This window comes from Sus scrofa, chromosome 9, assembly GCF_054392235.1.
Source record: "Sus scrofa isolate SSC_HxYL_T2T_F1_AM1 chromosome 9, Sscrofa_HxYL_maternal_Yorkshire_Landrace_v2.0, whole genome shotgun sequence".
NCBI classification, from domain to species: Eukaryota; Metazoa; Chordata; class Mammalia; order Artiodactyla; family Suidae; genus Sus; species Sus scrofa.
The window spans coordinates 80,110,566-80,137,251 of record NC_139391.1 but is presented as its reverse complement, the minus strand read 5'-3'; the positions used below and the strand labels follow the sequence as shown (position 1 = coordinate 80,137,251).

General features: G+C 42.2%; 1 protein-coding gene across 7 annotated transcripts in view; it reads right to left on the bottom strand.

Annotated features, from left to right (window-relative positions):
- The window catches only part of DYNC1I1 (dynein cytoplasmic 1 intermediate chain 1), a 345,751-nt gene that overhangs the window by 301,612 nt on the left and 17,453 nt on the right, over positions 1-26,686 (bottom strand). For 3 of the 7 annotated variants that reach the window (XM_021102405.2, XM_021102407.2, XM_084977080.1), the window contains exon 1: positions 11,472-11,780. The exons of the other annotated variants lie outside the window; for them this stretch is intronic. The gene's annotated coding sequence lies outside the window, so the exon portion shown is untranslated. Of the gene's footprint in view, positions 1-11,471; positions 11,781-26,686 lie in introns of those variants that run through there. 7 annotated transcript variants of the gene reach the window in all.

Genomic DNA, 26,686 nt, shown 5'->3' with positions numbered 1-26,686 from the left:
CCCCCTCCTCTTTTTTCTACTACTATGACTGCTATTACTATTTTACCTTGCCAACTCTTTCCCCCATCACGAAGTCCAAACTAATTCAATAACCAAAAACCATCAAAGTTCACTGCAAGTGATCTAAATCTTAAAAAAAAAAAAAATTTATAACAAAACAAGCTCATAGACACAGAGAACAGATTGATAATATCCACAGGTGCAGGGATGGGGTGGGTCAAATGGGTGAAGGGGGTCAAAAAGTACTTCCAGTGAGAAAATAAGTAAGTCATGGGGATATAATGCACTGCTTCGCAACTATAGTTAATAATGCTATGTTGCATATTTGAAAGTTGTTAAGAGAAGTGATCTTAAACATTCTCAACCCAAGAAAAACAAACGCTGTAACTATGTATTGTGATGGATGTTAAAGTAGACTTGTGACGATAGCTTCATAAAAATAACAGATATATACAAGGATCCAAGTATTGAATCATTATGTTGCACATCTGAAATGAACACAACGTAGTGTGTCAATTACACCTCAATACAAATAAATAGAATATAAAAAAGTTACAGGGGCAAATACATTAAAGGTATAGCATGCTTTTCAACCTAAATGGGTTGTAAAATGGAAGGCATGGCATTAAAGAGATGTGAGTCAAAGAAAAGATATTTTTAAACAATTAAATGTAGTCCTTTAATTTAATAGTAGTAAAATTCTCAATTTTTCTGCTGAACGTAGGAATTATTTATCAAGCTGTCCCAATAAGGCATCCTCGTCTATCTTACCCACTTCCCCCAAAGGAGGGAGAGGCACATGGAGAAATGGTTACTTCTCTAGTTAAGAAGCTAGTTACAGGGAGGGTCACTCCTGCTATTCTGTCAAAAAAATGGCTTATGGTGCCAGGTCTCAATAGAGGAAAGAACGGAGAGAGGAAGGAAGGAAGAAAACATGAGAGAAAAACATGGACCCTGAGGAAGGAAAACAAAAGTCATTCACACCCACCCTGCATCTTCCCAGTGAACCCTGTCATCTCCTTCATATTTCTTACATCCACACACATCCATAAAGAAAGGAAAAAAGTTTGGCTTATCTTGAACCCAACAATGAGACCCACTTCCTTCATTTCCACTTCTGCACGTACTGTCATGAGATGGTTTGGTCCTGTTTAGAACCAACTGTCTAAAAGAGGAGAAGCCAAGGGTTTAGCTCTGTTTACACAGCTGCCAAGTAACAGAGCCTCCCGAGGCTTAGCTTTTGAACCACCTAGATCTCTATTTCCTTTCAGTTGTCTAAATTGGCAGAAGTTTGAGATTCCATTTCTGATGCTGGCATATGCAAATGTATTTTTAAGCTTAAAGTCTGAATCCCAGGCGGTTTAAATCATTGCCCAGCTGTTGCCCGACTCATTGAAAAACCTACCTAGAAACAAGTTATCTTTTCCTGCCTGAAAACAATTGCTCTTGTCAGCTCTTCACTATCAGCTATGGAACCTTTCATCTGCCACTAGGTCTGCGTAAGAAATCTGATCTTTCACAACCTCGTTTCACCTGCCTGGCTTCTCATGCAATATAGCTGCCTCTTTGCACTTGGATAGGAGGCCAATGGGTAAATGGGACCACAACCATTTTTACAAGTGTATCGCACCGTCAATAAAAAAAGGGAGAGAGGAGTTCCCGTCGTGGCGCAGTGGTTAACAAATCCGACTAGGAACCATGAGGTTGCGGGTTCGGTCCCTGCCCTTGCTCAGTGGGTTAACGATCCGGCGTTGCCGTGAGCTGTGGTGTAGGTTGCAGACGCGGCTCGGATCCCGCGTTGCTGTGGCTCTGGCGTAGGCCGGTGGCTACAGCTCCGATTCAACCCCTAGCCTGGGAATCTCCATATGCCGCAGGAGCGGCCCAAGAAATAGCAACAACAACAACAACAACAACAAAAGACAAAAGACAAAAAAAAAAAAAAAAAAGGGAGAGAGAAACCTTAGGAGGGATCTGGCTGGTGAAAGCATGGGAGGGTTATGTGCTAAATGTGTACATCTATCAGTACACTGTGAAAACAAAATTTTAAATAAAATCCATCTCACAGCCGGGGCCCAGGCCCAGTCTACTTACACTGTAGATGAGCCCTCAAACGTTTGGTCTCAGCATTCCTTGATGCTCTTAAAACCATCAGCGACCTCAAAGAGCCTTCATTTATGTGGATTATGTCTATTAACATTAACCATGTTAAAAATTAAAATGGAGGAGCTCCCACTGGGGTTCAACAGAATTGATGGTGTCTCTGCAGCTCCAGGGACCTGGGTTGGATTCCCAACCCCAGGCAGTGGGTTAAGGATCCGGTGTTGCTGCAGCTGTGGCACAGGTCACAGTTCCAGCTCAAATTCGATCCCTGGCCTGGAAACTCTGTATGCTGCAGAGTTGCCAAAATAAATAAATAAAATCAATAAAAATTTAATATTTAAAAATTAATTTAAAATGACAATAATAAGCTTGTTAACATAAAAATTTTATGAAAAAACAATCATACTTTCTGAGACAAAAAAAATCATAAGAGGGTATTTCCTTTATATTTTAATTTCTCTTTTTAATATCTAGCCTAAAATAAGCCAACTGGATTCTTTTTGCTAGTTGTGCATTTAGTCTGTTGTATACTCTATTTTAGCTGTGAAGAAAATATGGTCTCATATATAAATGTGTATTCTGGAAAAGGAGTGTTTGAATAGCCTCTTGAAGTAATTGTGGATATTATTTGTTGTTGTACCAAAACTCAACCAATGGTAGTTTCCTGAAGTTTAGCTGCAATCTGAATATGAAACCACACCAATCAACTTTTTGTACTTTGTTACATTAAAATGAATGGGTCTATTTTAAACTTTGAATGAATCTTTTATCCATGTATGATTTTATAACACCATACATTGGTTATTCAGAAAATTTTGTAGACTTCTCAAATATTAATACATTGCATTGTACAATATCCAAAAATCAAATTTGGTACAATCACTACTAAACTCTTCAGAGGGGTCTTTCACTATGGTAAAGCTGTCTAACTTATGGTGGCAGATACAAGTTTCCCAAAGCTCTAATTTTTTGCTTGAAGCTCAAATTTTATCATTAGCAACAAATATTGTGAATTGTATTCTTGAAATGATCAGCTCATGGCACTGATTTTTGAGACCATTTCTGCCAAAGAACCAAGCCTAAATAACCAGTTTGTCAATGAATTGTACTTTCAAGTAAAATACAGTGTTTCTTGAAAAAAGGCAGCTAATTTAGCTCAGAGCTCAAACACTGCACATGCTTTTCTCCAGAAAACCACTGAACTTTGGTAAGCAGTGGAAGTGTCTTATGTGTCCACATCTTCACCCAGAAAAGACATGTGCTCAAGGTTAGAGGTTTAATATACCCTTAGCACAACGACATTCTGTCTGTCTTTTTAGCTGCAAGTGTGTGGCAGTGATGTCTGATGCCACTTCTACGAGTCTGGTGTTCTGTATCAATTCATGCTAAGACACCAGCAGTTTTAACCTACCACTACTTTCACTCCATTAGAGCAACTGTCAATACACCGAAAAACACAAACACCATTTCAGCAATATTATGGAAAGAGTTGTGACCTTCCAGCCCCCTGAACACATCCTGACATTCACAGGAATCCTCAGGCCATACTTTGCCTAAACCTATTTCTGACAAGACGGAATTGACTGTAAAGCCTGTACAGAGACTAAACAAAATTTTGCCAGGTGTTTATATAAATAACCTAAACAGAGGGGGTCAGAGCATTTTCTTTTGCAGAAAAGGTAAAAGACACAGAAATAAAATCAGTGAGCACAGAAAATTCAGAATAGAGTTAAGAAACTATAATGATTTAGAAATGCCAGGAAGATCTACTACGTCTGGATAAAGCATTAGGAAAACTGGATTTAGGGAGGGACGAGGCCTGGAAGAAAAGGTTCCATGGAACTGTGGGTGAAAGATTTCTTATTCCTTGTCTGCCTACACCAGATAATAGTAAAGGAAGCCTTTGCTCACTCCTTGTTCTCTTCCCCCATAATGCACAAAACCAATGGGTCTTCTTGGCCTTGCTGTAAAGTGAACTAAGGTAGTTGTTAATAAAAATGTAGACTTCTCTGTCATGTGAAAAGTTTTTATTCTTTTAGCTTTGCTGTTTTAATAATGACAATTACACCTGATTGTTTCAAGATAAGAACTTTAAAGATTATAAAATCCCATGCCAGTATTTTACCCACAAAGAGGGACACTGAGGGAGTTCCCGTCGTGGCTCAGGGGTTAACGAATCTGACTAGGAACCATGAGGTTGTGGGTTTCAATCCCTGACCTTGCTCAGTGGGTTAAGGATCCGGCATTGCCGTGAGCTGTGGTGTAGGTTGCAGACACAGTTCGGATCCTGTGTTGCTGTGGCTGTGGTGTAGGCCGGCGGCTACAGCTCCAATTCGACCCCTAGCCTGGGAACCTCCATATGCCACAGGAGTGGCCCCAGATAAAGCAAAAAAAGACAGAAAAAAAAAAAGAGGGACACTGAGCTGCATTTATCTAAGTTCACAACCATGATGTGGACAAGTCAGAAGAGGAAAAACTAGGTCTCTTTATTCTTGAGTACTTTTATTAAAAAATGCTTCCCTTTCAGGTTTTACTTTTTCAAGATATCAGTCATTTTAGTTACAAGAAAACTCTTCTTGAGCAAAGGGCACTTTTGGTGGCTTCTCATGTCTACTCCCAGTCCAGCCTTGCAATCACCCTCTATCACCGCCTGGTGGGAGCAAATGCAAATTGCATGGCAGAGCTGACACCAGAGGAAAAAGCTTTGCCTCTGAAATTCCCAGCCACGCCTCCAAGCCAATAGCCCTAAGCACTGGAAGAGTTTCACCCATTTGTGAAGGATCTAGTATGTCAATAGAGAACCATATGGGTTTGGATGGGGAAAAAAAAATCCCGAGTACACACATACAGTTAAACATCTATGTTGATTTTTGGAGGCTCCTCTTAATTTTATTCACATTGAGTTGGTTCTTGACTAGGAAATCAGGCAATATTTCCACAGTAAGCCTTTAATATCTTTCTTCTTGAATGCACAAGCTATATTTAAGATTGTTGTGACTACATATTGTCTCTAGCCCCACTTTCACCACTTCAAGATTGTGAGCTATCCAAATTACTGCTTCAACTGTAACTTGAGCACTGGCAATAGCAGCGCATTAAACACGAGAGCCTCTCCAGCACTCAGCGCAGAGGCCCATTATGCTAGAGAGAAAAATCAATCCATAAGGTATCTGCCCTCTCACAGAATAGAGATGAGAGCTCTTAAAATTTAAAGGACTCAAAACTCATTGTCATCTTCCCCAAAAAGTTCTGGAATTTTTGAGTTATTTCTGACCCCTACAGTGCATCCCACCCATTTAAAGACTCAATGTGCTCCTCTTTGGAAAAGGAGAATCATTCATCCTCTTTGGAAAAGGAGAATCATTCATTCATTTCTTAGAGCACCTCCCTCAGGAAACACTCAGATGATATCAAGAGTCCTTAGAAAATGAACATTTCAAGGACCATCCTTGAAAGAGTATAAAACTAAAGATGAAACAGTTTGGACAACTAGAGAGCAGTATTTTGGTGTTGGGTCCCTCAGAACTGGGGCAGAAGAGGGACTGGAAAATAGAATCAGAAGAAAGCAGATGGGAGACTTTTGGAGAATATCACAAGGAAAACTAGAGTGAAGAAAGAAGTGAGGGCTTACATAAAGGACACTGTATAACCACCTAACCTCAGGTCAAAACAAATGGGAAATATGTATCACCTGCCTAGGCCAGGTACCAGTAAAGCCAAATAGGGAGTTCCCATCGTGGCTCAGTAGAAACGAATCCAACTAGGTACCATGAGGTTGCGGGGTTGATCCCTGGCCTCGCTCAGTGGGTCAAGGATCCGGCGTTGCCATGAGCTGTGGTGTAGGTCACAGACGTGGCTTGGATCTGGCGTTGCTGTGGCTGTGGTGTAGGCCGGCGGCTATAGTTCCGATTAGACCCCTAGCCTGGGAACCTCCGCATGCCCCGGGTACAGCCCTAAAAATACAAAAAAAGACCAAATAAAGAAGCCTACCAACCATTACCACATTCTACCTGAGATTATGTATCTGTGCTCCTTGGGGTTCAAAGGCAACTTCACAGGGCAAACAGAAATGGGTGCTCTCAAGGAGCAGGTACAAAGTGTCAGCTCCTCCACAGGCCTGACATGAGCTTCCTTTGGAACTTGTACAGTGGCTCCTCAGCCTCATCCTAGGCACACAGTCAACTTTCAATAAACACTTGCTGCTACAGAAATGGGCTCAAGATGGGCCCTGTGTCCTGGCCCCTATGTTGTTTACTGCTCTATATCAGCCTAGGACCACTCACCAGCACCAAACACAAATTCTCACACATTTGATCGCTTCCAAGATAGCTCAGATAAACATATTTTTAGTCACTGAGAGCTCTCCTGCTCTGCAGATCCTGCAAAACCGCACCCAGTACTTGCTAGCCATAGAGAGGACCACCCTGAGGTGCAGAGAAAACTTTAGCTGCTGAGGGGTGTCACCTGAACACATGGTGGCCTGGCTCTCTGATTCCCCTCTTCCTTTGTGGGCAGTGGCCCCACGCTGCTGTCCCTGGAAGGTCTCCCTCTATGAGGGACAATTCCCTTTCATTCATCCCAAGGCAAGTGCCACTCAATCAAGTGCTCTGTGCAAGGCTGCCCCCTTGTGATCCTGCCTTTGCCTTGATCAGCCCTGAAATCCTTGAACTTACCACACCCTCACAGCCAATTTTCCCCAGTCCTCCCAACTTTACCCCGCCCTTTCCAAGGCTGCCCCCACCTATCCATGCCCACTCACACTGCCCAGCGCCAGGCTTCAAGTCACTCATGCGACAACTGCAATAATTTTCTAACTGGTCTACCAGGCTCCTGCTAACCTTGCTCCCCCACCCCCACCCTTGTGATCATCCCCACTGAGTCAGGATAAGCCTTCTCTCCCCAAGATCAGAAGAGTGCACTCTCCTGCACACACACTGATGCACACACATCAATGACGCTCTTATAGTTGCAAGATGTGTCCCAGATCCCTATCAGGCCACGTAAGATGTTCTTACTTAACACATAAGTAACACATAATATGAACACATAAGATGTTCTTACATGTTCTTACACATAAGATGTTCTTACACATAAACACTCTTAATGCCCATCTCTCCACCCATATAACCTTCACTCCCTAGTTCCCATCGGATTGGCATGTACTGAACTGTTCCCTTCCTTTGTACCTTTGCAAATTCCAGAAATGCTCTTCTCACTATTCATTACCTGCTTACCTGCTAATTCCTAGTCATCTTTTTTTTCTTTCTCAGCTCAATCACATCCCCTCCAGAAAGGCCTCCTGTGGCATCGAGCCTGGTGGTCCTAGAGCACCCTGGGCATGGCCTGCTGCAGCATGTACCTGGTACCCCATCCATGCATGGCTATGTCCTGTTCACAGGACACTCTCCTCCTGTCATGCTGTTAGCACCTCTAAAGGAGGGCCCACATCCAGCTCATCTCTGTGTCTCCCAGTGAGTGCTCAATAAATAGCTAACCATGAGCTAGAAGTGTGAAAGTATTCACAATTTTACTAACAGGGTTTTTCAAATCATCAATACATTGGGTAAGTGCCCTAAGCTATTAAACGATCAAACTCAGGAAAATTCTTCCTTGTTCTGCAATAAAGCTTTATTCTCATGGGGGTGAGGGTAAGAATTGATTTTTTTTTCAATCTACTAAGACAAATGTGCAACAAACACATTGCCTCATCCATTGAACTATCTTTCCCTAAATTAAGATATAATATACCCATAGATATGTTTTCTTGCCTGGCTTACATTTCATCTCTGTTTTGGGACTCTGAAAGGATTATTTAGAAAAATCCATTCAATTTATAATTGACAGCCACATCTTACCCCACAAATTCAGCCATGGAAGCCCAAGATACCTTGAGGATAAATCATCATGCTGATAGTTAGGCTTTCTCTTTAAAAATGATGTTAAAAAAAAAAAAAAAATCAGTGCTGGAGAAGAGAGCCAGCTATAGCACTTGACGCTGTTTTCTCTGAGTTGCCAAGATGATAAATGAACATGTCTAAAAATAAATGACTCTCAGGTAACCTGTGGGGCTGATCTTTAAAATAACTGATAACAAGCAAATCTTCAGACATGACTAGCTTTAGCTTTGACTCTGAGTCCTTGCCTATCAACCCTAAAAAGGGGCCAGATGTTCTGTGCAGTAATGTTAAATAAAGACAGTCCTGGCCAATAAGGCCCTGTAACATAGGCACTCTATTCTGATAGAGGATGCAGGCAAATTCAAGCCGCCCAGAGGTTCTTGCAACTCATGAATGAGAACAAATTTAAACCATCATACTCAAGGAAGTAAAATCAAGTCATGTTAATAAAAATAAGGGAAGAGAATTATTTAAATGAATGCTTAAATAATAAAGTCGAAATAGATTTTTCTCAATAAGAATCAGCAATATAAATGTTCACAAAGTCAACTTGTTTTTAACCTTCTAAAAATATAATTTATTAAGATATATCTATCTCTTAAAACCACTTCATTAAATATGCTCCCAAATGAACTACAAAATACTTATGCATTTGTAATTAAGATTACCTCATTTTAAGTACTATTGATGAAGTTATGATGTTGAAGTTATGATGAGTGGAGAAACTCATATAGAAAAGGACCTCACTTGGTAACATCCTATCCTCACACCAAAGCAAACAACATACACGTGAGAAGCCAAGATTCAAACCTGAGTCTCCAGTGGCGCTTTCTCTCTCTCTCTTTTTTTTTTTTTCCTTTATCAGCTGCCACAACAGCATATGGAAGTTTCCAGGCCAGGGATTAAATCCGATCCCGAGCTGCAACCAATACCACAGCTGCACCAATGCCAGATTATTAACCCACTGCACTGGGCTGGGGATGGAACCAGCACCTCCACAGAACCAAGCCAGATCACTAACCCACTGCACCTCAGTAGGAACTCTTCTAGTGGCTTTTAACTACTGCCTGTGTCCACAGCTTTATGTTTTTCTCATCTTCCCTCACCCCTCTCTATTGACCTTATCATCTGTACTGGTTTATTCTATTTCCCTTGCATTACTTCTCTGCCATTGTCACCCACTTTATGTCAGCGGTTTTCCTTCTCATGTTTGTTCTACAGGTGATAAAGAATAAGACAGCTGAGAAAAACAAACACAGAGCTACTAAAGCTCTCATAAACTAGCTGAGTCTGTGGAACTTCTGTGTTCACGAGTGTCACCAGACATGTTTCTACAATATTTTCTTAGCCTCTTTGCTGAAAACTCCATCTTGTCCTGCTTTACTTTATCCCATCTTCCTGCTTGGAAAAGAGTCACAGCGCTGGTAAATGACTTCAGCTTAAGAACAAAGACCTAAAGGCATAAGTTATTCATAGGGTCAGCCGAATGAGGACTTAAAGGTTGGGCTAGGCACACTGGACCTGTGCAGACTGGTGTGCGTTTGCACAGCATGATATGTCCTCTTAAGAATAAAAGAAAGAGGGAGTTCCCATCGTGGCGTGGAATCCGACTAGGAATCCGACTAGGAACCATGAGGTTGCGGGTTTGATCCCTGGCCTTGCTCAGTGGGTTAAGGATCTGGCATTGCCATGAGCTGTGGTGTAGGTTGCAGACGCGGCTTGGATCCTGTGTTGCTGTGGCTGTGGTGTAGGCCTGTGGCTACAGCTCCGATTGGACCCCTAGCCTGGGAACCTCCATATGCCGCCAGAGCGGCACATGAAAGGCAAAAAGACAAACAACAACAAAAACAAACAAAAAAGAATAAAAGAAAGAGGAGCCTCATGGCCCCAAGGGGTTTATGAGGGGTCGTTAGCAGGATATGCATTAGCAAGGAGAACCGAGGTGCAAATATAGGCACACTCTGTCTGCAGAAGCACAGTGGTGATTCTCTAGATGCTATGCATAGATAGCTGAGGCCAAGCTTCCTCAAATGCTAATGATTGTTAAATGCCTAAAGGTCAGAATAAAAGCTTAATCAGCAACCGGCTATGTGACTTTTAAAATAACTTAAAAAAACCTATAACCTGCACCTACAACACCCTTCTCACTTGAGTAATCCTAAGGAACACAATAAAAAGCAGTGTGGTTGCTTGAGGCGGTGCTCTTGGTCCCTGAGATCTTGAGTCCCCCGATTCCCACCTTTACTTAAAATAAATGTCTCTGTGTCTTGTTGTATGTTCACTTTTTTCCTTAAGTTTCGCAGCACCCATTCTTCAACCCCATCCTGCTGAGCTGGTCTCGGCACATGAGAAGGCAGTAAGAAGGCTCCCTAGAAGCAACGATTTCAGAAACCACCCCAGAGGAAAACCAGACCCAACGACAGCAAAAGGCGGGGGGGCGGGGGGGGGTGTCAGGGGGCATCCCAGGCAGAGGGAAGCATGGACAAAGGCGGGGAGACAGGAGAGAGAATGGCCAGTGTGTGGGACAAGTAACTGGATACAAACGGAACACTTGGCACAAAAGAAGATGGAGGAAGAAAGGGTGGATGTGTAGTCAGAGATGAGATCTCAGAGACTGAGTCCCCAACCGTTCCAGTTTGAACAGAGGGCAGGGAGTTCCCTGGATGCAGAACTTCCAGTGCTACAACCAGAGGAGCCCCAGACAAACCTGGATCTGCAGCCCTAAAGATCCATCATGCTATGCTTTAAAGGGGTCTGAACTTGGCAGCAGGCAGCAGGCGGACACTGAAGGATTCAACCAAGTATAAGACCAGTCATTTATTCCTAGCATGTCATACCCACGGCCTTTTTCAACATGGCTTGCAACCCACTGGTAGGTTACAAAATCAAGTTAGTTAGCAGTCACGAGTAGCAATGTTTGTGATTAACAGATGAGAACTACTCAAATGCACTGCACCTGGTAAGGATAACGACTGTTTCATGGAACTTCATTCTGGACACATATTCATTGTTATGTCTACAAATTCTTCACTAGTTTCAGTTGCAGTTAAAAGAGCATGAAATATAATGAGCTATATCAATTGTAAAATTTATAAACTTTAAATTATAAATGTGTTTCTACCTTTGTCTTTCCTCAGCCAACATTTTGCATGATAGAACACCCACAAGGGGAACAGAGAAAGCTGTTCGCTACCACAGGAGCCTGACCTGGGCTCTGACCGACCCAGACTGTGAATAACCCAGGCTCTGATTGACCTGGACTCTGACTGAACTGAGGGCCCCAGCGTTAATATCAGGAAACACATGTAACCTGCAATCCATCTGTAGGGCACTGGTGAGGAAGCTCTGACATAGAATGACCAAAGCAAGCTCAGCAATATTTATTTAAATCTACCAGAGAAAGTAAGTGCAAAAAATATGAAATAAATCCCTGAATACTTCCAGGCCCAAACACATCAAGATGGATGTACTTACGAAGATTAACCCGCTTTTTCGGCCACGCTGGTATGCCCATAAGAGTGCAGAAAATCAGTACTGTCAGGAGCGTAGGACCGTGGAGTATTTCCTGCAGGCCATGTCAGCACAAACACTGAATGACCCTAGGATTTGGGTATTTGCCATCTGTCTCATCAGCACAACCTTTATCTTCCTTTCAGAAAGCAAACACCCATCTGAAAAGCTTGGCTGCAGAGTCCTAGCCTGGCATGCACACAGCGTTCTGTATATGAATGGATAACTCAGCGGTATGAGGCAGTATTCAGAACAGATTTCTCAACTAGTTCTGAAAGGCTTAAACCCTTCTGATACGTAAACCCTCTGATACTTTTAAAATTCAAGACTTTTTTTTTTTTTTTAATTTAGCTAGAGTCAGTTTCAACCATCTGTCTCTTTGAGTGAAAATAGGAGGCAGGCTTATATAGACAAGCTTTTGTAGGAAAAATTTTGGCAGAAAAAAATTAAAGTGGAAGAAGAATTATATCTCCATTTTCAAGACTATGCTGCCCCCATTCCTGACCATTCCTTGATTAAAAATCACTGCAATCAGACCTCTGGTGCCCAAACGCCGCCTTGGGAAGGAGAAAAGACATAAAAGTGACTTCCTGGATTTGTGTGACAGCTTTGGGGGTTGGGGGGGGAGAGGGACAATGATGGTAGGGAGTCTCCAAGAATATGGAAATAAAGCATGATGACTTTCTGAAAGTTAAACTAGACCTTATCTTAAAAGACAGGAGATCTCCCAAGTCAAACTATGACACACAGTGCCAAATCACCAAAGCCAGGACTGATGAAAAGTAATGGAAAACCACCACATAATTAGCGATGAACAACTGTAAACCTTTTACAACTGAAGGAGAATGAAGTCTTTTTTTTTTTTTTTTTTTTTTTTTTTTTCGGTCTTTTTGCCTTTTCTAGGGTCGCACCCGTGGCATATGGAGGTCCCCAAGCTAGGGGTCGAATTGGAGCTGTTGTCTCTGACCTAAGCCAGAGCCACAGCAACACCAGATCCAAGCCACGTCTGTGACCTACACCACAGCTCACAGCAATGCTGGATCCTTAACCCACTGAGCGAGGCCAGGGAGTGAACCTGAAACCTCATGGTTCCTAGCTGGATTCGTTAATCACTGAGCCACGATGGGAACTCCCAGAATGAAGTCTTAAATGACAAGAAAGGGAGGGGCAGGATTATTCCAGTTTTCTCCAGTGTGTCTAGGGAAAGTTACGCTCTGACCCAGCTGACATCACGGCTCCTGTACATCTGTTAGGAGAGTCACCACGATGGCGCCAGGCTTCCACCTGGCAGCACCCGCTGTAACAAGTGTTCCTCATGCTCTGGCTCACTGAACACCCAAGCCTCAGTCTTCCACACTCCAGTTAAAGGCCACTCCAGTCTTTCAGTTAACTGAGACCAAAAACCTTGGCGTCACTCCTGGTTTCTCTTTCTGTTAAATCCCACATCTGATGCATTAGCAAATTATTTGGGCTCAACTTAGCAAGCGTTTCCAGAATTTGTCTTCTTTTCACCACCTCTCCTCTGCCATCACCCTACTCAAGTCACGCCCATCTCCCATCATATTATTGCAGAAGCGTCCTAAACAGTCCCCTTCTCTCGACCCTGGGCCCCCACCTGCAGTCTTCTCTGAGCTGCAATGGTAATTCATTAAAACACAAGACAAATTGTGTCACTTTTCTGCAAAAAGCTCTCCAGCAGCTGCCATCTCAGAATAAAAGCCCAAGCCCTGCCATGGCCTCCGTGGCCCTACACAGTCCAGCCCCATTACTTTTCTGAGCTCATCTCCAGGCAAGATTTCCTGCTGTTCTTCAAACATAACAAGTATATTCCTACCTCAAAGACTTTGCATCTTCTATTCCCTCTGCATAATATACTCTTTTCCCCTGAAAATATGAATTACTTTGTTCTTCAAAACTTAGTTCAGATTTCATCTCATTGAGGTCTTCCTTAATCTCTTGCTCTATGTGAAGGAAGAAACCACTTTCTCCCACTGCACATGCAATCCCAAGTCCTTCCTACTGCCTTATTTTTTTCATGATGTGTATTTCTACCTGACATATTCTATAACATATTTAAGTATTTTTCATTGTTTTTCCTTTCCCCTAGCTCCAATGAAGGCAGATATTTTGTCTGTATCATTCACTGATAATGTTACCAATTTTTAGAATAGTGACTGGTGCAGAGTAGATAATAAATATTTGTTGGATGAATGAACAAATTTGTTTTCAAAAATGAGCCAGAGTGAGCCTTGTTCTCTATAAAAAGGGTTAAGGCTCCACTGGCTTTGGGATTCTCCTAGGTCTGCTCTCCAAGCCTCCTTCCCATCCCTTTTGCTCAATGGCCGTATCATTGCCATACCTAGATTCTATCTCCCTTCCCAGAGCTTTTGAATGTAGGACATAATCATGCCATCTGCTTGATTTTTCTTTTTTTTTTTTTTTTTCTTTTCCCACTGTACAGCAAGGGGATGCTTGATTTTTCAATGCCCATATTCCCTCTGGACTTAACCCTCAGGATTACCCCCAATGCCCACAGGATAGTACTGTCTCAACCATACTCCCAGCTCAGACCTCTATGACAAGGGTGTAAGAATGCAGATTCTCAGAAGATGGCAAATACTAAACTATAAGTAAGTGCATGGTGATCCCATGGCAAGTTAGGTTTCTCCTGGCAAGTCAGTAGATCACCATTTATGTTCATGGCCTAATATATAACCTATATTTGCACTGGGTTGTATGAATTCCACTAAGCTGCTAGGGTATTTTGCCTACATAAGAAGGGTTTAATATCTAGACCCTCATAACTAAATCCATACCATAATCCTGTCTGTCTATCCAGCTGGCTACTGGCCGACACTGTCTCCATGGCTGCAATATGACAGCTAACTACTGATCAGAATGCAGATGCCCAGGAGTGTTGCCTGCCCACGTTCTCAGCACAAGAGCACACACCCACACACCTATGCACAGGCAGTCAATCTGACCTCAAATTCCTTTGGCAGATCCGAGCATGCTTCTCCCCACCATGCCACTCCATGCTGCACAGGGACCCCTTGCAGGAAGGAAGTAGGGGGTAGAAGGGAAGGAGGAGAGATGATTTACCTGCTGGACGGAGATGGGAGAATACCTCGGGTATCTGAACAAGATCCTCATTTATTTGTAAAGGAGGGAGAAGCACACTCATCAATCAAATTTTCTGATTTGTTAAGAGCCAGGAAACCCAAGTAGTTGGCTCCACGGGATGCTAAATTTATCTTTATGTTAATACACCTTAAAGGGTACTTACTGAGTTCGTATAAAATGCAAAGTGCTGCTCTGGGTGCTATGGGACTTAGGCAAATGACTAAATGGAAAGTGACCAAAAGGAACAAATTCACAGTTAATTTGTACTAGGGACATCATGTTGAACATGGTGACTGTAGCTAACACTGCTTCAGGACACACAGAGAAGCTACTAAGGGAGTAGATCCTAAGAGCTCTCATCACAAGGAGAATTTTTTTTTTAATTTTTTTATTGTGTCCATATGAGCTGATAGACATTAACTATTGTAATCATATCACAATGTATGTAAATCAAGCCATCGTGGTGTACATGACAGAACTAGTTTCCTCAGTTCCCATCTCGCCATAGTAAAGCATTGGCATGGCAGACATTTTATAAATTTATTAAAGTGAAAATACATTTTCAGAGAGAGACAGAGAGATCACATGCACAGGTTCCCTCGGGGGTTAAGAAAGAGATCCAACTCACTTTATAATTGTTTTTATGCCCTACAATGCAGTTGGGGAGGTGACTGCTGAGGAATGACCCACATTCCCTCAATGAAGTAGGGAGGGAGCAGCCCTTGCTGCTCAAGGTGGGGGAGGGGGCATTACAAGGAGACATGGTCAGAGCTTTTTGGGTTTAATCTCCCTGAAGGGGACTTGAACCCTCTAACACACACCTTAAACTTATACAGTAATGTATGTCAATTATTTCCCAATAAAACTGCAGAAAAATATCCCAGAGGGGAGCACGGGGCTAAACTGCCAGGCTAAGATTTTGGAAGGGAAATACCAACCCTTACCATGTAGCTCTCCTTTCTCTAAATCGCCATGGCTAACAAAATGCACACTTGATTTACATTTTTTTGGCGATATTAATCTATGCAAAAAGTCATAATTCAGCTTTTTGCCCCAGAAAACTACCCTTTGCTTTTGAGTCAATGTGTCTGTCTTTACTCTAATGTATTGATTTTACAGTTGAACAGTGAAAACAGTCTATTTCCAGGTTCTCAAGAGGCTTTATCAAGGTAGTGCCCTTTATGAATAGTAATAAAAGTAACATTCTCCTAATTGAACTCTTACTATGTGCTGGGCATTGTTATAAGTCTCTTCCATGTGCCAACTCATTTAATCTTTTTATTAATACCCCAACTGGAAGAGGCAGGACTCAAACCCAGGAAGTTTGGGGTTTAGACTCCCTTCAGCATCACCAGTCAATGTCCCTTAACTGCCGTTACACTAACATTAAAAAAGAAGAAAACAACAAAAAGTCTGTGAATTTAGTTTTTCCTATCGATAGGGATGGAGTAGGCACAGTTAGTTGTAGAAGTCCCAGTAAGGGATCATGGGTAGAGAGGGAAACCTGGGGAACGTTGAGAGACCACTGTAAGTTAATAACTGCTCAAGAAAGCCATCAACACAAGGCAGGCTTGCTTGCCTAGTGGAGGCATGAGAATTGCCTCAGAGAATTGCCTCATTGGGTGGGGGATGGAATGAGGCCTGTATTCAGATTCGGACCACGGGCAGGAGCTTAAGGACCGCCCTTCTCTGATTTGAATACACACCTTATCAATACTAAAGAGGAACTACCCCTAGAAGAAAGAGGAAGAGGCGGTCTTTTCCGACCCAACTCCCCTCGGAGGATAAAACTGTAGCCCACCGGATCCTCAGGGCAGAGCCTCCTTGCCTGCTTGCATCTCTCACAAGCATCCTATCTTAACATAGATTTTTTTTTTTTTTTATCACTTTGTCTGTCGCTGAATTCCTTCTGCACAGAGGCATGAAGAACTTAAACCTCAGTGAGTCCAGACACCAGGTGAGTGATTCTAATTTAAAACCGTGGGTTTAAGTCCCAATCTGGCTTTAGGTTGGCTTCGAGTCCCTGCATGTGGGATCAAGTCCCAGTCTGTGTTCTGGCTAGGTTCAGGCCATTGGTGCTGTCAGTTTCACTTTAATAAATGTATTAAATTTCTATAAGCAGGAAATTTGCTTTTAAAGGTTAATTTTTAACTGCTTGTTTATCATCTGTCCCTCCTTACTCCAAATCAAAGGCCCCTAAGAACTGAGACTTTTTTTTATCTCCAGGCCAGGGAATGAACCCTAGCCACAGCAGTAACCAAACAGAGTCCTTAATAGCTATACTGTAGGAGAAAATGTCCCGATAACATTTAAAAAATGTTTTTTAAAAAAGGGTAGAGTCATGATTTGTACAATAAATGATATATGATCGACCTATCCACAGACATTTGTTGAATTCATATAGAGTCTGTCTCAAAAAGCCTGTAATATGGTAGGGTCTGAAAACACCAGCTCCCTTGCAAGCAGGCATGGGTAAGTACTTGATAAAGGCTTAAAGCATGAAGGACAGCTTGAGGGACTCAGTCAAGCGGGGGGCTTCATGGAGGAGAGGATGGGAGAGCCTAGTAGGGAAATGTGGGTCAGATATGAACTGGGGGAACATTTCCTGCCGAAGGAGAGTGAGCATGAATGAAATGACAGAGGCAAGAGGCAGCAGCCCATGTCTGGAGAATGGACTGCAGTGTGTGATCAAATGAGCTCCAGCAGACAGGGGTGTGATGGGAGACAAGCTGGAGAGGTCTGTGTTTGATGCAAACTCTTGGGTCTTAACTGACCCAGGTGAACTGTTTCTGCCTTTGGTCCCTCCTCACTTCAGAAGAAAATTATTTACTTTTAAAAGATGTCAGAGTCTTGAAAAAAAAAAAAATCAAACATTTCCATGTTAAACCAATCCATTCAAATGTGTTAAGCAATGCAAACAATGAGAATAACACTTCCCTTACATATCACACCTTTGCTGTATATAATGAAAAAGTGAGAAATTAGGTGCTCAAAATAGTTACCTTAGTATTTGTAACACATTATTTGCCTAAGATAAGCATTCAGGGTGGAAACTCTATTCCCTCAAGTGACCTCATAATTTTCTATTCTGCACACCGCAAAAGGAATATGGTAGGTGGGCTTTTCCGGCTTAGCCTTTGAAATGAAATGTTTGTCTAGTCTCTGCTGTTGGCAGGATGGCTCAGCCTTTGAACACCATCAGGGTACATTAAGAGATTACTAAAGGATAAATGGACAGATGAAAGAATGAGCCCCCAAATGTATGATGATGTGGCTAGTCTGGAATGAAGTTAGATGCAAGCATTTCTTGTTTGTTTTTAATGGTTGTCACAAGCTGTTAAATTTCCTTCAACCTGACCTGACACTGCTTCAACAACTGGCAGGAGCTTAAGAAGTGTCTGTTGAATGAAGGAATGAATGAATGAATGTTACAATCTGAACAGCGACATGGGAAAAGAAGTAGACAGAGACTGTCGTATTTATTTTTCCGGTCTTGCACCTGCCCTCTTATTTATGCAGGCACCAAGTGAATGGCAGAAACTGGCCAGAGATAATAACAGTGATGCAAGGCTCTATCTAGTACACAAAATCAGGGCTCCTTAAACTTGGAGAAAAAATAATATAGAGCTTAACAGAGGAATCTCTGGTCTGACCTCTCATAGGTATAATAATCCCTATATTGAAAATCTGCACTGGAGGTGGCACACTTGAACTCTCCTCAGCATTGGGAACTCAATACCTTTCGGGCAGCCCAGTCCATTTTTTGAGCAGCTTGAATCAATCACAGGTTCTCTCCATTATATTGATATGAACTCTCCTTTGTTACTAGAAGCTTGGGCTACAATAGATAGGTGTCCTATTATCTATTTGCAAAAGATAGGGTCCTCATGCCCACCCCTTCACATGCTTACAGTCCACAAGCTCTCTGCAACATCACCTCAAGTTCATTCTCTTGTATTCAAGGAGCAGTAGGGAAAGAGGCGAGCCAAAGAAGAGAGAGAGGTGAGAGAGGGTGTGTATTGGCCAAGAGGAGCCACACATCCTCCCCTCCAGCACACTCAGCCTCTAGCCCATCAAGTCCTTACCCATGGTGCTGGTCCCATGGACCTTTTACCTTGCTGGATTCAAACAAGCAGAATGCCTCCAGGATTTAGACACAATGGATTGCCATCACATTCAATTTTAATTTCACATACTTCGGAGTGGTGGGAGTAAATACAGGAGGGCTAGGAAATGTGTCCTCTGCAGACCAGATCAGAACAGAAGCCAACTTACTACTTTACAAGTGTCTAGACTAAGGTTGTCTCACTAGCCAGGAAAATGCTAACAAGACCATGCGGTCCTTACACTGTGCTTACCCTGAGCCAAGCACCCATCTATTGGGCACAGAAAGAAATGCTCAATGTGAGCCTGACTCAGGAAGGGAAGATGTCCAGGATCCCAGGAATTACCAGGCACACATCCATTTTGGGCCCAGACACTTAACAAGTGACACATTTCAGGAAGTCAATGTTTGTACTAAACACACTAAAATGATCCAAGAGGAAACATTTAAATCCTATAGGAAATGAAAAATTAAGTGGATTTTATTCTTTCAAACCTCACCACAACACTTGGAAGTGGGTATTACTCTTATCGATCCTGTTGTACAGATGTAGAAAATGAGGTACAGGGAAACAAAGCAAGTTAAGGTTTAAGAGCTAGTAAGTGGTGACACTGGGACTTGAACCTTGGCCTCAGAGGTCACACTCCCATACTATTTCTTAATCACTTTTGTGATTTGTCCTGGGGTCAAATCAGACCCAAGAACAAAAGAGGAAGACTGAAGATAACACAGTAATACAGACGGTTTTGCCTGGTGAACAGCAGTGTCTGGTTAGCCTGCACAAAGAAATAATGACTCAATTATCAGTAACTTCCTTTGCTTGAACCCCCATTGTACTTTGTTATACTTCCATTAGGTATTTATCACATTTTACCTTACACAATAACCATGTGATATATGTGGTAACATAAAACCCTATATTACAAATATTAATCTTTCCTCTTTTTCTCTGATTAGACCTCAGTCCCTAAGGTCTATACCTTATTCATCTTCATGTACCCACGAAGCACTAAGACTTGCTTATGGTTAGCACTCCAAGAGTACTAAAGAATGTTCTTGACTGGAGTTCCTGTTGTGGTGCAGTGATTAAGAATAGACTGCAGTGGCTCAGGTCACTGTGGAGGTGCATGTTCTATCCCTGGCCCTGCCCAGTGGGTTAAAGGATAATGCGAGAAAAAGAATGTGTATATATATATATATATATATATATATATATATGTGTGTGTGTATATATATATATATATGTGTGTGTGTATATATATATATATATATATATATATATCTGAATCACTTTGGTGTACAGCAGAAATTGACAGAACAATGTAATTCAAGTATAATAGAAAAAAGAAAAACCTAAAAAAATTTTTAAAATTTTAATGAAAAAAAGAGATCTGGCCCAGCAACTTCCATATGCTGTGGGTGTAACCATAATTTTTTTTTTTTTTTTTTTTTTAGGGCTGCGCCTGCAGCATATATGTAAGTTTCCAGGCTAGGGGTCAAATCAGAGCTGCAGCTGCTGACCTACGCCACAGCCACAGCAATGTCAGATTCAAGCCATGTCTGCAACCTACACTGCAGCTCATAGCAATACCAGATCCTTAACCCAATGAGCAAGGCCAGGGACTGAACCCTCGTCTTCATAGATACTAGTCAGGTTGGTTACTGCTAAGACACAACAGGAACTCCCCCACCAAAAACAAAAACAAAAAAAAAATGTTCTTGGCTACACTTGAAAAACTGAAGGAAGCTAATTTTCATCCCTAACCACATTTCTTTTATTCATTATCAGTAAAATCCAAACTTGTAAGCCCACAAATTCCAGGACCCTGTTATCACTTATGATGCTAAACCCAAGCAAACGTGTTTTATATTCTAAGTGGTCATCTTTTCAGGAGCTACTTGTGTGGTTGTATCTCAGTAAGCTTCCTAGGGAAGTCTTTTAGAAACTGGGTAGCAGCACAAACAGGCAGAACTCAGGCAGGCCCCTCCCTCCAGTGATTTGGATTAATTACAAACATGCCTGTTCCCCTCCTTCAGGAGGATGCTTAACAACACCTTTGTAGTCAAGCAGGGCCACCTGATCTGCTTCAGCTAGCAGAACATGACCTCGGGAGACATGGGGAGTGAGGGGCAGGTTTATCAAGACGAAATGTCTGTCAGCATAAGTCTCTAAGTGAATATGGTTGACAGCACCTTGCTGACCCACAGTAGATATATGCCATGAGTGAGAAAAACCTTCCATACTGCTACTCCACTGAGATTTGGGAGTTGTTTTTTATTGAATCATGATGTAGACAACCTGATTGATACACTTCCATGGCCCAAATACACTACAGCGATCCAGCATTCTGGTTACTTTTCACCTTTCTTGATTTGGTGTTGGCAATTTCAAGTACCCTTCCTTTTCCTTCCCCACCCATGCTTGCTATGGAATGCCCTCTGAGAAGGATGTCACAAAGATTCTCTCCTGGACCAAACCCTAGTCAGATTCCTTTGAATGTTTTTCAATTAAGCCCTGTCTGTGGGCATGTTCTCAAGAGCCCAGTATTAGCGCAAGTCCGCTAAATCAGTTTAACCAAAATCTCCCACCCTCAATAGCTGACCACCAATACCTGATTGATATCTGATTAGGTTCCTCATCCCCAAAGTGATAATCTGATCACCTTGGCCTGCCTTAAGCAAGAATCGTATTAGGTCAATTGAGCTTGAATCCCTGCCTTCATCCCTGATCTTTCCTCTTAATGGTTTTCCATTGAGAGATAAAACATTGCCTGCTGTATCAGTAAACAAAGGATGCCACAGTCATCAGCAATTGCAGTCACCTCCAATAGTGAGTAGAGAACCGTGAGGGAACTCAGGAAGAAACAAAGAATACCTATCATCTACCAGCCATCAGATTACAGCCACTCTCAAGGTGCACCCTGAAGAAACACAGGATGTGAAAACACAGGATGCTGGCTCGGCATATCAAGGGAATGATTTCAGTGAACCCAAGTTCTTGCATCTTCCCATACATTGAAAAGTGCTAAATTCCTTAAGATATCTAGTTTTCTTTTCTTAAGAGTAATCTTTTCATGTTCTGACTACCTGACCTTGGTTTCAAAACTCCTACATATCCTAGCTCACTCCAAGCCTTGCCACTTCCTCAGAGCAGTTTTCCTAGGGTTATTTGAGATGCTCCCTCCTGGGCTTCAAGTCCTAGGAATGTCCACTGAAAAAAACATAACTCTCAATTTTTGGGTTGTGCCTTTTTTTTGGGGGGGGGGGGGTCGACACCATCCACTGACCCTCACCTTGCTACCTGGCAACAAATTCCTATTTTTTCTTGTTGTATTCAGAGTTGAGGAAAATCTTTCTCCCCTGTTGTAAAAGCCCACTGTAGTGGCCCTGATATCTATCATGACAGATAGTCTCCTTGAATAACGTTTTCTTTAGCAGGTATAAAGACTAAGAGAGCACCAAATGTCATTATTAACCATGTGATTGCCAGAACATGTGTCCTGGTTAAAGCAACTTTTGTGCTGGGTTTTGCTCCAGGTAGTTTGCAAAACATTCTTTGTCTGCGTGCTGCCTAGATCTACCTTCCCAGTGTTTAGGAAGGCAATGGTGGTGTTGACACTGTTACAGACAGCAGACAGTGTTCAAAATGTACAAAAAAGAGACAACAGACCCAAAATGGAGTCACTGTGCTAAACTCACACCAACAGACCAAAACTTGATACCTAACTTATTTACGGTTTTAATTCCTCCCAGGAGCAGAATCTTCAACTAGTCAATCTGGAATTACTTGATCAGCACCAGTGAGGTAATCTGCCTCTTAGAGCCCTGCCATCCCCTAAAGGAAGGTGACCTTGTCAAAAACGACCCACTCGTTTGCTAGTAATTCCCTTGTCCTGTCCCCTTCTGGAATAATGGTCTTTCACTTTGTATAGCTCCTTGGAGCTCTTCTTTTTATCTGCTAAATGGGATATGCAGCCCAATTCATGAACTGTTGAATATAGTCAATAAGATCTTTACTATTTATTCAATTGAATTTTGTTTTTTAACAGATTTGGTGGCAGCAGTGGGATCCAAAGGAAACACCTCATGGATTCAGGGACAATGAGAAGCACAGGCATGGTACCCACAAATCCTTTGAGTTCTCTGCTTTCTCACCATTTCTGAGGGCTATTGATAAGTTCCTTTCAGTTCTGAGCTCTATTGTCTTTGTATACAATTCCTAGTCTAATTAGGTTTCCAGGCCAGGGCTTAGCAGATCACCTCAAGCTGGCAGACAGTTCCATCCAGAACTTAAGTCCCTACTTTAGTTTAATCCACAGTTCTCTGACTGAAATCCCTAGTTCCATGTTGGGAGCTGGCTGGTAGTTTGTCTGCAATTCCCATTTGATTGGAATCTCCAGCCCTTGGTTCAGTTCCCATACTCCACACTGGGTAGCAGTGGTGGTTCAGTTTCCAGTTCCCCATTTGTTTGGAATCCCAGTCTTTAGTCACCATTTGTTGGAGCTTGTTGGTTCAGTCCTTTTCCCAGTCCCCAGTTTCACAATGAGAATTTCTGGTGATGTGAACAAGGCCAGTCCATAGGCATATGTCTTTGGTTATATGTGCACATGTATGTCTGTCTTGTTTATGTAGATAAAGGCTATTGCTAATGGGAATCTCAGAAGCCAAGTCATGAAATTAGTGGACGTAGATTGAGCACTCATAAGCCATTAGAGTGCTTGCTACCTAACTCTAAGATTCCTGTGCTATGGAGTTCCCGTTGTGGCGCAGTGGTTAACGAATCCGACTAGGAACCATGAGGTTGCGGGTTCGGTCCCTGCCCTTCCTCAGTGGGTTAACGATCCGGCGTTGCCATGAGCTGTGGTGTAGGTTGCAGACGCGGCTCAGATCCCGCGTTGCTGTGGCTCCGGCGTAGGCCGGTGGCTGCAGCTCCAATTAGATCCCTAGCCTGGGAACCTCCACATGCCGCGGGAGCGGCCCAAGAAATAGCAAAAAGACAAAAAAAAAAAAAAAAAAAAGATTCCTGTCCTGTGCTAGATAAGTTGCTCATAGAATGAGTTTGACATTAGGTCACCCATCCACCTTGAGAAAGTTTTCATCCCACAAGGAAGACTGTAAAACGCCACACAATCCCCAGCCCAGCAGCATATCTCTTAGGTATTAATTTGGTTCCAAGAGACCCAAGACCTAGCTTTAAAAAAAAAACAAAACGGGATCCGTAAGTTCCAAAGAGTTGAACATGCCACCTTCTGGCACATCTGCAGTTTGTCTAAGAACTATAGTCCTCAGAGTTCCCATCATGGCACAGTGGTTAACGAATCCAACTAGAAACCATGAGGTTGCGGGTTCGATCCCTGGCCTCGCTCAGTGGGTTAAGGATCCGGCGTTGCTGCGAGCTATGGTGTAGATCGCAGACGCACTCGGATCCCACATTGCTGTGGCTGTGGTATAGGCCGGTGGCTACAGCTCCAATTAGACCCCTAGCCTGGGAACCTCCATATGCCACGGGAGCAGCCCTAGAAAAGGCAAAAAAGACAAAAACAAAAAACAAAAAAAATAACTATAGTCCTGGAAACTCTATGTATCTACAAAAACTGTGAAATCTTATTAAAACAATTCAGAATTACAATGTCCATTATAGGAAATGTTCCAATTAGACAAGATTCTTCATTTAAGAGGTACACTTGAAGGCAAAGGTTCTCAAATCAACCATCAGAATGGGATACCTATTTCAAGTGACATGCAGAAGCTTCCAAAACAGCAATTAAAAAATTCGTTGCAGGAGTTCCTGTTGTAGCGCAGTGGTTAACGAATCCGACCAGGAACCATGAGGTTGCAGCTTCTCTCCCTGGCCTCGCTCAGTAAGTTAACGATTCAGCGGTGCTGTGAGCTGTGGTGTAGGCCGGCGGCTATAGCTCTGATTGGACCCCTAGCCTGGGAACCTCCATATGCTGCGGGAACTGCCCTAGAAAAGGAAAAAAAAAAAAATCATTGCAAAAGGCTAATGAAAAATTAAAGACACAAGAGGCAACTAAAATATAGTAAGATTGACCTGACTCCTACTGATCCCCTCTATCCTCCTTTACCTGATTACTCATGCTCTGCTAACTCTTTATCTCAACTGCCTTTCCACTCTGAACAGCTACCTTTTAAAATGAACCACCCACCGGAACGAGGTTACAGGAGGTGTTCTTTTACTTCTTGGTCAAAGACCAAACTAGGGACAGTTTAAAAATGTCCTAAACCCACAGAGGTTCCCCAAAAGTTTTTTTTGAAGAATTTAACTGGGGCCTATGACCCAGGGCTGCCAGATCTTTATCAGCTTGTACACAGGCTTGCAGAACCTGGTAATGCCCCCCAAAATGGATACAAGAAGCAGAATGGTGAAACTCTGTGGATGATATCCGAGATCCTCAATTTTCAATATGGTCCCCTTATGGAGCACAAACAGCTTGTAAAATGCAACTGATCTTTTAAAATCCATTCGTATGTGCAAAAAAGAAAATCCTCCTATACCAGTTGGTGGAAATCTAAGTTGGTAGAGCCATTATGGAAAACAATATGGAGATTTCTCAGAAAACTAAGGATAGAACTACCATATGATCCAGCAATACCACTCCTGGGCATATTTCCAAATAAAACTATAATTCAAAAAGATACATGCATCCCTATGTTCATAGCAGCACTATTCACAACAACCAAGACATGAAAACACCCTAAATGTCCACCAACAGATGAATAGCTAAAGAAGATGTGGTACGTGTACACAATGGAATAGTACTCAGCCATAAAACAGAAAAAAATAATACCATTTGCGGCAACATGGATGTAAATAGAGATTATTATACTAAATGAAGTCAGAAAGAGAAAGACAAATACCATATGCCATCACTTATATGTGGAATCTAAACTATGACACAAACTTATCTACAAAACAGAAACAGACTCATGGACAAGGAGAATAGACTTGTGGTTGTCAAGGGGGAAGAGGTTGGGGTTAGCAAATGTAAACTATTGTACATGGAGGGGATAAACAACAAGATCCTACTGTACAGCATAGAGAACTATATTCAATGTCCTATGATAAACCATATGGAAAAGAATATATATTTTTAAAAAGTGCATATACACACAAATATATATATCTATATATATATATATAATTTGCTGTACAGCAGAAATTAACACACTGTTATAAAGCAACAATACCTCAGTAGAAAAGTTTTTTAAAAAAATAGAGAAATAAATAAATAAAAGCCATTCCCAGAGTCTTTCTTGCCTTCAATGATTGGTCTATTTTTCAAACATGCAAACAAAGGAAAAATGAATCTGTGGCCAAAGTTAAAGCCCGTCTGAAAGCTCTCTTCCTAAGGCATTCTAGGTTCCATACAATAAATGATGCTGCTCAACCTGCTCTAGTTCCCCTGCTTGTAAATGAATTACCTCCTGAGATTAGCGGATTGATAAAAAGGCAGAAAAGGATAGGAGGCCACTGGTTTGACTGAACTCATGACCAGTGCTAAGCATTTTGAAATGACTTTGGAATAAGACCATAAACAAAAATCTGCCACAACTACCAAAGCTCCAAATAATACCTGGGCTTCCCACACTGCACCCTCCTAGAGAGTCCATCATCGAAACACTGGCCCAGGGACCAGTGTTTCGATTGTGATCAACTGGAACACTAGAAAAAAGATTGCTCTCAAAGATCCTATAAAAATTCTTCAACATCAACTCCAAATCTCTCATATCTACCTCCAAAGTGGGGCTCTCATGGGGCCCTTCCAAGAGCTGACAGGACTCTGAGGGATTCTCTGATAAATTGCCACCTGTAATTCCCTTAACAAGACAAGGGGAAACTAAAATTAAAATTAATGGGAAGCCCTGCCAAATTGTGATAGATAAGATATCAGAGCTACACTCTCTACTTCAAACCCCACTCTCAGAGAAC